The sequence below is a fragment of the Macaca nemestrina genome, chromosome 3 (genome assembly GCF_043159975.1).
Source record: "Macaca nemestrina isolate mMacNem1 chromosome 3, mMacNem.hap1, whole genome shotgun sequence".
Classification (NCBI taxonomy): domain Eukaryota; kingdom Metazoa; phylum Chordata; class Mammalia; order Primates; family Cercopithecidae; genus Macaca; species Macaca nemestrina.
Genome location: NC_092127.1, coordinates 44,367,976 through 44,383,545, shown reverse-complemented (window position 1 = coordinate 44,383,545; position 15,570 = coordinate 44,367,976). Strand labels below are relative to the sequence as shown.

The 15,570-nt window shown below is 40.8% G+C and overlaps 1 long non-coding RNA gene across 1 annotated transcript; it reads right to left on the bottom strand.

Annotated features, from left to right (window-relative positions):
- Nucleotides 1–9,526: 9,526 nt before the first annotated feature.
- LOC112423437 (uncharacterized) lies at nucleotides 9,527–15,013 on the bottom strand. The gene is made up of 4 exons (XR_003013921.1): nucleotides 14,955–15,013; nucleotides 13,558–13,676; nucleotides 11,571–11,683; nucleotides 9,527–10,408 (listed from the first exon to the last, which is right to left on the bottom strand). It is a non-coding gene; the product is annotated as an uncharacterized lncRNA (long non-coding RNA).
- Between the last annotated feature and the right edge of the window lie 557 nt (nucleotides 15,014–15,570).

The window sequence follows — 15,570 nt, the reverse complement described above, 5'->3', positions numbered from 1 at the left end:
AGATGTGGTTTCATCATGTTGGCCAGGATGGTCTCGATCTTACATTCTCCTGACCTCAAGTGATTTGCATGCCTCAGCCTCCCAAAGTGCTGGGATTACAGGCATGAGACACCATGCCCGGCTTTTTTCATTCTATTTTCAAAGATAGAAGTTGGCAGCTGCTTTAGTGTAAAATGCGTCTGCAGGGGAATGCAGTAAAGCAGGGAATTATTGTTTGGGGAAGAATCATTTAAGTGGTTTCCTCACTTCCATAAGTATGGTGTGAATAGACTCCATTTTCCTGATGGACAGTATCACTTTGAAAACATTTTCCTTTTTCTGGGAAGGGTCATGTAAGTGGCCTTGCTTAGTCACTTAAGTGCAGGGCAAGTTGGCTGTTATTCTGGAAAAGGAGTATAATCAGAACTTTGATGTCTTAAGTGTCTTTATAAAGTTGTGAGGTCATCACTGCAGAAAAAGGTGGGAATTTCCCTGGCCAACTGCTCCTGGGGTCATGTTCCATTCCGAGAAGTGACCCTGGACAGGAACTGAAAAAGGTTAGTCACTAAGGGATTCTTGAGCTCAGAAATCTCAGATCAGGAGGATCTTGTAATGGCACAAGATGTTGGGGATGGTCTTTCTCTATAAAGAAGTGATGTGAAAGGAGAGAATAGAGGATGGAGCCTCCTCTATTGAGCTCCAGCACTGCCCTCTGGATGTGGCTTCTAGGGTGTCGGTTGCTTTTCATCTTCTTGTATTGCTCCAGAGAACTCCAAACAAATGTTCTGGGACACCTCTCACCCCAGGTTTCTCAGCCTTGAGCACGCCTGGATGTGCTAACATTTGCACATCCAGCCCATGCAGGCAAATACAGACCTTACCTGAAGGGTTATCTTGAGAATTTTCCCTGGTTTGCTTTGGGCATATCTGAACTTAGTCAACTGAACTTACATTCTCCTCTGTAGTTACTGCTCTATTTTTCTCTTCCTCCCTCCTTACATTTCTCTTTTGCTGTTTGAAATTTTGAAAATGTGTTTAGATACTTGTGCCTGAGGGCAAATAAGACTATTTCCTGTATGAAGGAGTTTAACTTCATCTTTGAGCTCTGTCTGGGTGCTGTATGAGGGGAGGACCATTCAGGCTTTGGATCCATGTCCATAGGGGTCATCTCATGTCACTATCTAAGAGATTCTCTTTTTATGGTGTATTAGTCTGTTCTCATGCTGCTGATAAAGACATACCTGAGACTGGGCAGTTTACAAAAGCAAGAGGTTTAATAGGACTTACGTGGCTGGGGAAGCCTCATAATCATAGCTGGAGGCAAGAAGGAACATATCATGTCTTACATGGATGGCAGCAAGCAAAGACAGAGAGCTTGTGCAGGGGAACTTGTCTTTTTTAAAACCTTTTTTAAAACTTTCAGATCTCATGAGACTTCTTCACTATCATGAGAACAGCACAGGAAAGACCTGCCCCCATGATTCAATTACCTCCCACTGGGTCCCTCCCATAACACATGGGAATTCAAGATTAGATTTGGGTGGGGACACAGCCAAACCATATCACATGGGGAGTCAGAAATTAGAGTCTTCACCATTGTCTTTGGGGATTAAGTCGGGTGTGGGGAGAATTCAAATTTTCATTTTTTGTCTTTCTGCCAAAGATCAGTCATTGGATACTTAATGCCTAATCAACCCACTGGTCACCACAGGGCCAAGTATAGAGGATCTCCCACTTATTCTCAAGTTTGGCGTTAGATACAAGGACTCTGCTTTAGGGTGTGCTTCTTCACCTTCTCCAGGTCTTTCCTTAAATGTTGTTTACTCCTGAGGTCATCTTGGAGCACACTATTTAGGGTTCCCACCTTCTGTCCCAGCAATTCCTGTCTCTTTTTTATGCTTTCTTTTCTCCATGGCACCCACCAACAACTGACCTGCCACAATGTAACTTACATACCCTCTTCATTGTTTCTCTTCCCATTAGATACTGTAAATTTCATGAAGGTGTGATTTTTGGTCTCTTGTTCATCACTGCAGTCACAGTGACTAGACCAGAACAGTGTCTAGTTCAACACTATTTGAGGAAGGAAGGAAGGAAGGAAGGGAGGGAGGGAGGGTGAGAGGGAGGGAGGGAAGAGGATGAGAAAGGAGAGAGGGAGGGAGGAAGGAGAGGAAGTAGAGTTCAGAGAAGGAAGCCAATAGTTTCAGAGAATCACTAATGGAAGAAAGAATTATTGTTTTGGACTCCTCTAAAGGTTCTAGTCTATGTTTGAGAGAAGCACTGATAGACATGTGGACAAGAACCCAGGGGTATTTAGGACTAATCAGATTACCACACCTTAGAAATGGCCACAGAAACTGCTGTTATACACACATGCTCATACACACACTTAAATCTTTGCATGACATGTTTATTTCTGTTTGCAGCCTTTCATATATCTCTTCATGGAAAGGTAAGGAATAAAAAAACTTTATTTCCTAGAACATGATGTTAATGAGGTCATGACTTCAGGTTCAGTCCTCAGACAGCCCAAGGATACTGATGTTGTCTAACTGCCCAAAATGAGCTTCTAAGTCTAGCTATTGCCTGAAAAATGCTTTAATTAATTGTTTAGTTCCATAGTGATGGGGCAAATGAGTGAGTGTGGGAATGTAAATGGATTGATGCAAATCCATTACTGCTCCTAGAAAAGCAGCTTAAAATTTCTGACCCACTGCAGTTGGCTCAAGAGATCAGTAGATCTTCACTCCCAAAAGCTACCATATAATGCCCATTTTCCTCCCAGATTTAGAAATGCAACGTGTCTTCAAAGTAGCTAAGTCCAGAAGTCAATTCAGAATAAATGGTGAAATCTCTAACTTCTTCCAGATAAGGACAAGAGTCTGACTATCAGATCCTTTTCTTCTAATGTTAAGAGGAAGATAGGCAAGCATATGAAAATAATATCCCTTTGGGAATGGTTCCCACTGCCTCTCACACTGTTGGCTAACAGTTAACAACCTTGGAACATCCAGAGGTTATTTTTTCTTACTAATATTATTCACTTCATTTATAAGCTTTTTGAGAATTTGCTATTTGTAAGGCGTAGAACTAGCCTTGCAGATGTCAAAAATGAATCAGACACAGACATTTCATTTATGAACTTACAGAGTCCATAAGAACTTAAGGACCAATAAGTAGACACGATAATAACGTCTTGTCAATATCCTGTTGTTTGCCACGTTTACTACGTGATTGAAATCAGTAAGAACACTACAAATAATTCTGTGTTTGCTTTTTTATTCAACATACACAAATGTGCTGCTAGTTCTCTGAACAACAAAAAGCTGAAACATCCCCATGCACACTATTCTAGGTTTTCCTAATCATATTCAAACACCCTTGAGCAACTCCCTCAAAAGTCTAAAATCTTGCAGCAACTGAGCTATAGTTAAAGCTGCAAGGCTCACAAATAAACATCAAATAAGCAAGACTGAGGCATTGCAAGGAGGAATACCAAAAAATAATCTCAATCTGAGTTTTCCCAATTTAAGATAAACTTTAAAATGCCTGAAGTGAAGAAAAGATGTGGACAGTTATGCTGGAACAAGCTGGGTCTCCTGCTGAATTTTTATCAGATTATCAACTGGGAGAGGCAGTGGTTAAAGAAGTAAAAGGTGAAGTTGATTTTATTTTTTGAAAGCCTAAGAACAAGAGCAAATGGCCAACAGGCATATGAAAAGATCCTCAATGTTAGCAATCATCAGGGAAATGCAAATAAAAAACACGAGGATAAAACAACTTATACCTGTTATCAAAAAAGACAGAAGATGACACCTATTATCAAAAAAGGCAAAAGATGATGGATATTGGTGAGGTTGTAGGGAAGCTGGAACTCTTTAATACCGTTGGTGAGAATGCAAAATGGTGCAGCTGCTATGGAAAATAGCATGGAGGTTCTTCCAAAACTGAAAAATTGAATTATCATATGACGCATGAATCTCATTCCTGGCTACAAATCCAAAAGAACTGAAATCAGGATCTCAAAGAGATGTCTGCATTTCCCTGTTCATTGCAGTACTATTCAAGATAACCAAGATGTGGAAATAACCTCAATGTCCATCACCACATGAATGGATAATAAAAATGCGGTATATACATACAGTGAGTATTATCCAACCTTCAAAACGAAGAAAATTCTACCATACGTGACAACATGCAAAAACCTGAAAGGCCAAACAAAATAAGCCAGTCACAGAAGGACAAAACTGCATGATTCCACTTAAACGAAGTGTCTAAAAAAGTCACACTCAGAAATGAAGAAAGCGGAACAGTTGTTGCTGGGGGCAGGAAAGAGGAAAAAATGAGGGGTTGATAATTAATGGGCATAAAGTTTCGGTTATGCAAGATGAAAAAATTCTACAGATCTGCTGTACAACACTGTGCCTATGGTTAACAATACTGTATTGTACACTCAAAAATCTGTTAAGAGGGTAGATCTCATGTTGAACGTTCTTGCCATAATGAAATAAAAATTAAAAAGCCTCAGAAGTCATCCTGTTATAAATGGACTTGATTAAACAAGTAGAAACAGATTCTCATTGGCGTTCTCATGGTGGTTTCTGCAAGGATCGTGGAGATGTCCATCTCCCTTATATTGGAGCAGTATTTCCAAATGAGGTGTGGAATTAGGGTGTACAATTGCTTCCAAGCATTTATTGGTAATTGGAGAAATGGCTAGTGGCAGAGTCCACGGGTTAGAACATCATTCTTGGTAGCTCTGGTGTGTGCATGCACATGTACACATGCGTGCGTGCTCACCACACACAGTGTGGAAAGACCTCAAAGTCTGTGCTAAATTTCATCAGAAGCCCCAGGCCACCTTGGACCTGCTCCTCCCGGTTGTAGAGCCTCTACAAGGCAGAAGCAGGCGGCTTTTAGTTTAAGCAGCCATTGCGGGCCAGCAGGAGGGGAGGCAGCCAGTGCAACGACTGCTTCTGTGACCATTTCTAAAGTGTGGTAATCTGATTCGTCCTAAAATCCCCTTGGTTCTTGTCCACATGTCTATCAATGTTTCTCTCGAACATAGACTAGAACCTTTACAGGAGACCAAAAGCAGCTATTGCCACGTTCCTTTCAATGTGGCTTTCACCTCCAGCCCTCTTGACCTTTTCCCTTTTTCTAGGGTGTGTTCTTTTGGGCCCAAATGGTTAGAGTATGGTGACAACTGTTTCTCTCAGCTTTTTTTTTTTTTCCTTTTTTTTCCCTTCTTTTTTTTTTTTTTTTTTTTTTGAGACGAAGTCTCGCTCTGTCGGCCAGGCTGGAGTGCAGTGGCCGGATCTCAGCTCACTGCAAGCTCCGCCTCCCGGGTTCACGCCATTCTCCTGCCTCAGCCTCCCGAGTAGCTGGGACTACAGGCGTCCACCACCTCGCCCAGCTAGTTTTTTGTATTTTTAGTAGAGACGGGGTATCACCGTATTAGCCAGGATGGTCTCGATCTCCTGACCTCGTGATCCGCCTGTCTCAGCCTCCCAAAGTGCTGGGATTACAGGCTTGAGCCACCGCGCCCGGCTTTTTTTCCCTTCTTTTTCTTCTTTTGAGATAGGGTCTCCTTATGTCGCCCAGGCTGGAGTGTAGTGGAACAATCATGGCTCACTGAAGCCTTGACCTCCTGGTCTCAATCAATCCTCCTGCCTCAGCCTCCTGAGTAGCTGGGACTACAGGCATGCACCACCATACCTGGTTAAGGTTTTTGTGTTTTTTTTCTGTAGACACGGCGTTTCACCATGTTGCCCAGGCTGGTCTTGGACTCCTGGGCTCAAGTGATCTTCCTGGCTTGGCCTCCCAAAGTGCTGGGATTACAGGCACGAGCCATCACACCTGACCTCTCTGTGTTCTTTTGGAAAGAAAACTCCCAACCATCACAACCCCTAACATTTGCTCTTGATGATTCTGCTTTAGCTTAATATGGTGGGAGCTTTTAGGCCTTATTGTAGTGTCTGGTTTTTTCATTACTTACTATTTGGCCTTTCAAATGACCTAAAGTTCCTATTTAAAAAATGGATATTAGAGTCTTAGAAGAAATGAATAAAGTGATCATTAATGTGATTGGGAAAAATAATTACCAACAGATATCTTCCACCTCTTGGCTATTGTGAATAGTGCTGCTATAAACATGAGTGTATACATATGTCTTTGAGATGCTGCTTTCTTTTTTTTTTTTTTTTTTTGAGACGGAGTCTCGCGCTGTGTCACCCAGGCTGGAGTGCAGTGGCGCGATCTCGGCTCACTGCAAGCTCCGCCTCCCAGGTTCACGCCATTCTCCTGCCTCAGCCTCCGAGTAGCTGGGACTACAGGCGCCCGCCACCACGCCCGGCTAGTTTTTTGTATTTTTAGTAGAGACGGGGTTTCACCATGTTAGCCAGGATGGTCTCGATCTCCTGACCTCGTGATCCACCCGCCTCGGCCTCCCAAAGTGCTGGGATTACAGGCTTGAGCCACCGCGCCCGGCCGAGATGCTGCTTTCAACTATTTTGGATATACACTCAGAATGAGAATTGCAGGATTATATGATAATTCTATTTTTAACTTTATGAGAAACTGCCATACTGTTTTTCATAGCAGCTGCACCATTTTATATTTCTACCAACAGTGCACAAGGCTTCCAGTTCCTCCATATCCTCACCAATACTTGATATTTTCTGGATGTAGAGTGTTTTGCTTGTTGGTTTTTGATAGTAACCATCCTGATGGATATGAGGCAATATCTATTGTAGTTTTAATTTGCATTTCCCTAATGATTAGTGCTATGAACTGAAAGTTCCCTCCAAAACTCATGTTGAAATTTAATTGCCATTGTAGCAGTGTTTAGAAGCAGGACCTTTAAGAGGTCATGAGGGCTCTGCCCTATAAAAGAATTAATGCTGTTATCACAGAAGTGGGTTAGTTATTTCAGGAGTGGGCTCCTGATAAAAGGATGAGTATGGCCACATTTCTTCTCTTTGTATTTTGTGCTCTCTTGTTCTTCTGCCATGGGATGACCTTCATCAGATACCAGTGCCACACCCTTGGACTTCCCAGCCTCCAGAACTGTGAGCCAAATAAATGTCTATTGTTTGTAATCACCCAGTCTGGATATTCTGTTATAGCAGCAGAAAATGGACTAAGAATTAGTAATGTTGAGTGTCTTTTCATATGCTTGTTGGCCATTTGTACATCATCATTGAAGAAATGTCTATTCAAGTCCTTTGCCAATTTTTAATCAGGTTACTTTTTGCTTTGTTGTTGTTGAGTTGTAGGATTTCTATATAACTTCTGGATATTGACCTTTTATCAGATATATGATATGAAAATTTTTTTCCATTCCCTAGGTTGCCTCTTCACTCTGTTCTTTGTGTCAAATGTTAAATTTGAAGGAAATTGTAACGGGGAAATCTCAAGGTCCAGGGTTTTAAATTTCCTCAACGTTATAGAAAATAGATTTATTCCTTATACAAACAAGTCTGTCTCTGAATTTTCTAAAAACTATAGAACTCTGAATTTAGGAGACTAGATGTCAGGGTTGGAAGTTTCCAACTTTGATAAAGCACAGTGTATTTTTCCCCATAAAAAGCATGATTTTCCTTGAAAAAAGAGAAGTGGTATATAAGGGATGTAAAATAAACAGGCAGGTACAGATCCTGAGGCAAGTCAGCACCTAAAATAATGAAGGGAATACAGAACAAACCATATAAATACCATTGTATAAAAACCAGGATTCTAATCTGGAAACCTAAAACAAGAAAAGGGGACCCTAGTCAACTTACACACAATCAGGAAGAATGAGGATGAGAGAACAGTCACAATATAAAGTGATTTAAGATGTAAATTTGTTCAAGTAATTCATACAGGTTATAATCAAGTAAATCAGGAATGTTTATAGTAATATAGTAATCCCATTAAGACTGCCAGGAGATCAATAGGCTTCCGAATAGCTACTTTGTGGCTATAAAGGAATAGATGGCAGCAAAAAAACACAGAAAAGAGAAACAACAAAACTTACTTTATATTTTAAAATTTTAGCACACAAAACAATGCTTTATTTAAAAATTCAAAACCTGAGAGCACAGGAAATTGGACTCTTTTGACTCTCAATCGCCAGGCCTACCACATGCCCATTGGCAAAGAATTCTTCCCGAATACTCTGTATTTCCAGCTGGAGAGTCAGTCTAGAGCCTCAGGTGACCCCGGCTGTACAGCAGAAAAATGGATAGCTCACAATATTCTAGTTCTGTTCCACACTGGAGGCCTACCCAAGTAAACTGGCAGGTGCCAGAGCAAACAGAAACATCAGATATTGATTTTGGAAACATCCCAGAATACTGACCTGGGCCAAAGGGAACTTAGCATTATGGATGCAAATGAGGAAGGCAGCAACCTGTCAGAGGACTGCTGAGAGTTAGGGAGACCTGAAGAGGAAGACTTCCAAACTGGCCGAACCAGATCTGAGCATCTGGTGGACAATGATCTCAATTTTTAAAGAACAGACCCTTAGGCACAAGCAGAAACTGCCTTAGATTTCTATTTATCTTACACTAAAAAAAAAGCAAAAACAAAAACAAACCAAGCTTGAGCAAATAAAATGGAGTACTTACTGCAGGCTGCACTCTGCAGGAGAACCAAGAAAGTCTAGGCCACCTAACTTTCCGCTGCAAAGCATTCCTAGAAACACATATAAAAATAGATCTTCATACAGCGGACTGTACCTTCCTGTAGGAAGGAGATTGTAATTTGGGGTTGGCTTCCTGATCCAGCATATCACCAACAATAAATCATAAGGCAAAACTTCATATATAAATGTCTACAACTTTTAGAATTATAAAAGTGTGCTTCAAATCCCTATAAAATGCACTTTACATAGTGATTGTATAAAAGCAAATAAACTGGGCATGGTGGCTCATGCCTATAATCCCAGTACTTTGGGAGGCTGAGGTGAAAGAATCACTTGAGGCCAGGAGTTTAAGACCTGAGCAACATTGTAAGACCCCCATCTCTACAAAAAATATAAAAGGTTAAGCTAGGTATGGTGGTGTGCACCTGTAGTCCCAGCTACTCAAGAGGCTAAGATGGGAGGACTATTTGAGCCCATGAGTTCAAGGTTACAATGAACAATGATCATGCTACTGCCCTTCAGCCTGGGCAACAGAGAGAGACCCAGATCTCAAAAAATGGTAATAATAGGCCAGGTGCAGTGACTCATGCTCATAATCCCAGCACTTTGGGAGGCCGAGGCAGGCAGATCACGAGGTCAGGAGTTTGAGACCAGCCTGGCCAACATAGTGAAACCCTGTCTCTACTAAAAATACAAAAATTAGCCAGGCCTGGTGGCTTGTGCCTGTAATCCCAGCTACTGGGGAGGCGGAAGCAGGAGAATCGCTTGAACTCGGAAGGTGGGGGTTGCAGTGAGCCGAGACCATGCCACTGCACTCCAGCCTAGGCAACAGAGCAAGACTCTGTCTCAAAAAAATAATAATAATAAATAAATAAAATAATAATAAAAATGTTAACAGCCAACTAAGCTCTACACTGTCAACAGAGTACATAAAAATTAGCTCTGTCATTTCAACTTTGTTTTATTTTACAAAATGTGCTGCTACAGTATAGAAAACACAAGTGTCTGTATTTATTAAGCACTTACTAAGTTTCCCCACAAACTAAGAGCTTTATCTGCATCATCTTATTTGATCTTCTCAATGAATCTACGGGGAAACTGAGCTTTAAAATGGCAACATCACTCAGCCAAGTACAATTATTTAATAAGTGACTGAAATGCAATTTAAACCCAAGGCATCTAATTCTAGAGCTAGTGAAACAAAGCTCTGAATTAAGGTGAAACAAAGTGAATTTTAAGCATTTCATAATTCTGTGGAGTTTGAGAGCTTAAAGAGGCATCAGATAACATTTAGCTCAGTTCCTTTATGTTATAGATAATGATGATAATTTCAAGAGAAGTGAAATTACTTATAAGTGTTTCTTAGTGACAAAGCCAAGGCCAGAATTCTATTGATTTCTAAATTCATTTTTTTCCACTTTATCCAGCTGACTCAAGACAGTCTCTTCTCACTTTAGTCCAGCAATTTTAAGATGTGTACAATTTCCCCATATGCAGAATGACTATTCAAGTTCCCTGAAGGAATACTGTAGTCTCAATTGGTTACCTAATTAATCTATTACTTCAAAACTTAGTGTTTTAAAACAACAAACATTTACTGGCTCAGAGTTTTTGTGGGCAGGAATTCAGGATGGGCCTTGCTGGGTTGTCCTAGTTCAGGGTTGCTCACTCACTTTCAGTCAGGCTCTCCATGGGCCGGGACTGCAGGCAGCTGACTGGGCTTCCTCACTTGCCTGTTGGCAGGAAGCCTTAGTTCTTGCCACGTGGGCCTTTCCATTGGCTGTTTGAGTGGCATGGCACCTTGGGGCAGAGGGGACATTGTTCAACTTTTTGAAGTGGGAGGAGTATCAGAGAATTTGTGGGCAGACTTTAAAACCACATCTACCTAGCAGACATTTTCTTCTTCTTCCTTTTTTATTTTTTCTCCGAGTCTTAGTTTGGTTTGGTGGTCCTCCTCACTCCTACGTAACTGAAAGTAAATTTTAATTAGGCTGAAACAATCAAGGCAAACCTTGATTGTTTGCCTTGGGGACACAGGATTCGGTCTCAGCAAGAATATATCAAGAGAGGTCTGCTGGAGGCTTTATGAGAATGGTTTTTGTACACCAAAAGTAAAATCCTAAGCCTCCCAACCAACTGATGGACCCCCTTCTCAGCCAGGGGCATTCCAGAGAAACCTGAAAAACTAATTCAACTCATGGTGGGAAGGGGGGTTGGACATACCTCATTATACCCTCCTCCCTGTGGAATTCAGGCACACCACTGTGTGGACCAGCATTAGCATTAAAACAGAGGCCTTAAGTCTGACAAAACAGACTCTTTGTAGCAAAAGATACCAACATAATAGATAGCAGGCCCTGAGATAAACTGAAGCGTATTACCCCAAAATACATTTCTGTGACATATTTTGAAATGGCCCTGCAAAGCTGTCTCTTATGAGGAAAATCTGCATTCTGTAGAATATCCCTTTCCCTTTCCAGGTCTTTTCCCTGATCCAGGAGAGATTTTACTAAGAGTCTGGCATGTTTTTAAGTCTCATAAGAAACAGTTATAATCTATTCTCTCTGAAGCCTGCTACCTGTAGTCTTCATCTGCATGACAAAAGTCTTGGCCCTCAAACCCCTTATCCTAACCCAGGCACTCCTTTCTATTGATTCCAAGTCTTCAGATAATAACTTAACTTTTTCAACCAATTGCCAATCAGAAAATCTTTGAATCCACCTATGACCTGTAAGCACACCCGCTTCAAGTTGTCCCACCGTTCTGGACCCAGTCAATGTACATTTTACTTGTGCTGATTAATATCTTATGTCTCCCTAAAACATATAAAACCAAGCTTAAGCCCAATCACCTTGGGCACCTATTCTCAGAACCTCCTGGGCCTGTGTCATAGGTCATGGTCCTCACATTTGACTCAGAATAAATCTCTTCAAATATTTTACAGAGTTTGGCTCTTTTTCACTCTGACAAAGAGGCACATAGGAGGAGATGGCATCTTCCATCTGGGATCTTTTCATGCCTTGATGGGACATCTGAAACTGCTGCAGTCATCGCGCAACCATCAGGAGAGCCGATCTGAGGACAGAGGCAATGTGTTCAGGGGATGGCAGAGAGAAGACCTGAAGAGAACCTAGGTCTTGATGGTGGTGTCAAGTCACTGTCTTAACCAACCTTGGAGAATATTCCCAACCTCTGCCCTCTTTATTACATGAGATAATACATGTCCTTTATTGTTCAGGACATTTTAAGTTACGTTTTCTGTTGCTTTCAGTTGAAAGCCATCTAATATCCTATGTAAGATTTAATTCCTGCTCCAAAATGTAGAGTTGGTGCTTTTCTTGCCCTAGTCCCAGGGCAGAGCTGTATAAAACTTAATAGTTCAGAATCCAGAGTGAATAACACAGACTCAAAAGGGCTTTCCAGAATACAAGGACAAAAAATTGGTTTTCCCCATTCAGCCATTACATCCCCACCCCGCCCCCCGCAACAGTTTCCAATTATTTTCCAGTCATCTTTGGAAACTAAGTTTGGGGTAAAGAGAAGTAAGGGAAGGGAAGATAAAGGCTTGACCTACTGGCATTCCTCTGCTCACTCTGTACCTATCACCTAAACTGTCTTCTCTCTTGTCCCTTCTGACTAGCTAAGTCTAACCTCCTCTTCATGGTTTTTCAAGTCACTTCTTGTTCCACAAACTGGAGAGCAGCACAGTTCCTTTCACATTGATCTGTAATTCCTCTGGAGTCATAGTAACACATTTGCTAACCACCTGGAGCCATCTCTCAGGCTATATATTCCACGTTGCTTTTCTCTTGGTTATTTCTTGCACTCCCTCGTACATTCTAAATTTCCCTGAGGTCAGAGACTCCATATGGTGCCTACCTGCATATGGTGGATGTTTATAACTAGGTCTTGATACACTGATTTAAAGGATAAGTGAAAATGTGGGGACAGAAAGAAGACAAGAAGAGGAAAACCTAGGAATGCGTGTAATCTTGATCTGGCCTATCTTGGAATTTACAATGTCTGGGTCTGGTTGCAGCGTGATGCAGATGCCTTAGGATTCTTAACACAATCATGTTGTTTTTCAGTCATAGCTGCACCTAGATATCAGAAAAGGAAGATAGGGGAAGCTGAACTGAGTCATGAATATAGATTTGCTGGGATTTCAGAGCTAGCCCCTGTTCTCCATTTTTCCACAGAATTTCCTAGGAGTATTTGCTAACACTCTTGGTCATGGCTTGTTTCACTTAAATGTGTTTTCAGCCTGGTCCCTCTAAGCAGTGGTTCTAACTACTGCTCCTCAGGGTATAAAATAACAAGCAAAAGCAGTTGACACCACTGACCATAATTTTTGCCAAGAAATTTTTAAGCAAGTTCCAAATGGACCTGATGAATGCTCATATATTAGAGTACTGGACAAGGAAATTTCCAGGGACAGTAGCCTCTGCTGGCACCTCTTCCAGGCCTAAAGAAAGGCCATTTACCCGACAGGCTTCTGCCAAATGCTTCACTGCTCCCTAGAGTAACGTATATTTACATATATGTTACATATGTAACATATATTTACATATATGTTACATATGTAACATATATTTACATATATGTTATATATGGAACATATATTTACATATATGGAACATATATTTACATATATGTTATATATGGAACATATATTTACATATATGGAACATATATTTACATATATGTTATATATGTAACATATATTTACATATATGTAACATATATTTACCTTCAGGGTTGTAGCCAGAGCTGTAAACTGCATGTTTTTAGTCCCCTAGAAAGGGGAATGTCTCAACAGAAATATGTTCAGTGCGTCTAGGGACCCCTTTCTAAAATTTTTTGTTTGTAATCCTTTGTGACCTTAAGTTGATCTAAGTTGATTCTTTGAAGTTTAATCTCAGATATACAGGATGCAGGAAGATGCTTACAATTCAATCAAATGTCAGGATTCTGTTTCCTTATATGCAAAGAAAAAAACTGGATGAAAAATTATTTAATTAAAACATAAGGTCACAGTTCTTCTGGACAACTTCTGGTAGTGATGCATCTTTTAAAAAAAGAAGAAAAAGAAATCTCACAGCAACCAGATTTTCTTCTTTGTTGTCTCTCTCAAATTTTCCTCTTTTGTTTTTTCACATTTGTATTTTTTTCCATCTCCTAAAGGAGGACTTTCTCTGTCCCCTTGTCTTGTTCGTAGAATTATCAGCAGTATTACTCCTGACTGATGACCTCAACAATACACAAATGTTTGAACAAGGGACATGCCTGTTGTTTCAGCTTTTATACTTCACTCTGGCTCTTTATTTCCCTTTAGAACCGTGGTGGTCAGAGCATACACATTTTCTGATATTTCTTCAGAATATTTTATCAGGACGCTGTTTTCATTTGCTGTCTTCATAAACTCTCAATTTCTACCAAATGGCTTCTGTGGTGAAAGAGTCTTTGGGCCTCACTGTTGCCCCCACCCAACCTTTGAGCCTAACAGTATTTCTGGCTAGAGGATGCCCTTTAGCTCACAGTTGAGAACAAGAGGGGCCGTTTACCCCACTACTGGTCTAATTAATTTACAAACAAACAACAGAGCAAACGGCCCAGCTGCTGCATGAGTCTTTCCCTGTGTCCATGTCTCTGACCCCCAGAGGAATGGGTTTCTCATCACTACTAATGTCAACTGGTGCCTGATCATGATCCTGACTGCCCCTCAGCCTTTGTTTTGAGTGATATGAATGTAATCCCATATATAACTAGACTCTGAATCTGAATTCACAAACAACTATCATTTTCAAAATGACAGTGGCTGCTTCTTAATTCAGCAGTAATTCTTAAATCTTAGCGTGTTTCAGAATGCAAACTCCCTGTTCCTTACCTCAGATAACTGAAACAGATTGTATGGGAAAATGATTCCCAGGAATCTGTATTTTCAATAAGCAGCCCTAGGTACTCATGATGAAGGGAATCTAACAGACTAGTCTGGAAACATTATCTTAGAAAGTGTATTTTTCTGGTTCTAGTGATTGATAGGGGAAAAAATGCTTATTTTAATAATAGTTTATTTTACTGGAAGATTTCATTCATCCAACAAATTATGTGCCAGGTTTGCACACTGTACTGAAAACACTGGGATTAGTAATACAGCATTTCTCCCATCAAAAAACCTCAAATAATCCACTAGTTTCTTTTAAACTGATGATCTAACATTTAAGAGCTCAGGCTCTAGAGCCAGGCAGACCCGACACTGCGAATTACTAGTTGTGCGACATTGAGCAAATTACTCAAACCTTCTGAGCCTGTTTCCACATTTGAAAATGGGGATAATAATGCCTACCTCATAAAGTTTGTTGTGAGGATCAAATAAGATAAGGCAAGTCAAGCGTTCAGCACTTCTGATAAATGCAGGAGGAAGATAAGGGGGAAGGTCGCGGGAGAATCTCCGACCAGCATGCGCACTGGGAGGATGGGGTGGAGCCACAGGAAGTTCTAGCCCATGGCAGCGGGGAAGAACCTGGGCTCTCCTGTTCCTAGGTGGGAACCTGGGGTTCAATCTGTGAGGCAGGAAACCTGCTAGCAGGACTCTCTCTTGCTTTGTGAAGAATTATTTTTCCTTTTACTTTTTGCCCACTAAATTCCATTTTTCCTCACCCTTCAAAGTGTCTGCACGCCTAACTCTTCCTGGTCATGTGACAAGAACCTGGTTTTTACTTCTTTCTACAACACTTCTTTTACTTAAGTGTCTGGAACATAACAAGTGGTCAGTAAATGTTAAATAGGGATAAGGATGGCTAATGATAATGATCATGATATGGCAACAAAAATACTATTTATAAGAATTAATTAGCTCCTTAGAGGCTTGCAAAGATAAATCCGTTTTCCTTCTCATATGAGGAAATTTTGCATTATTTCTTCTGACAGATATGCTACATAGACTTGACACCCCCAACTCT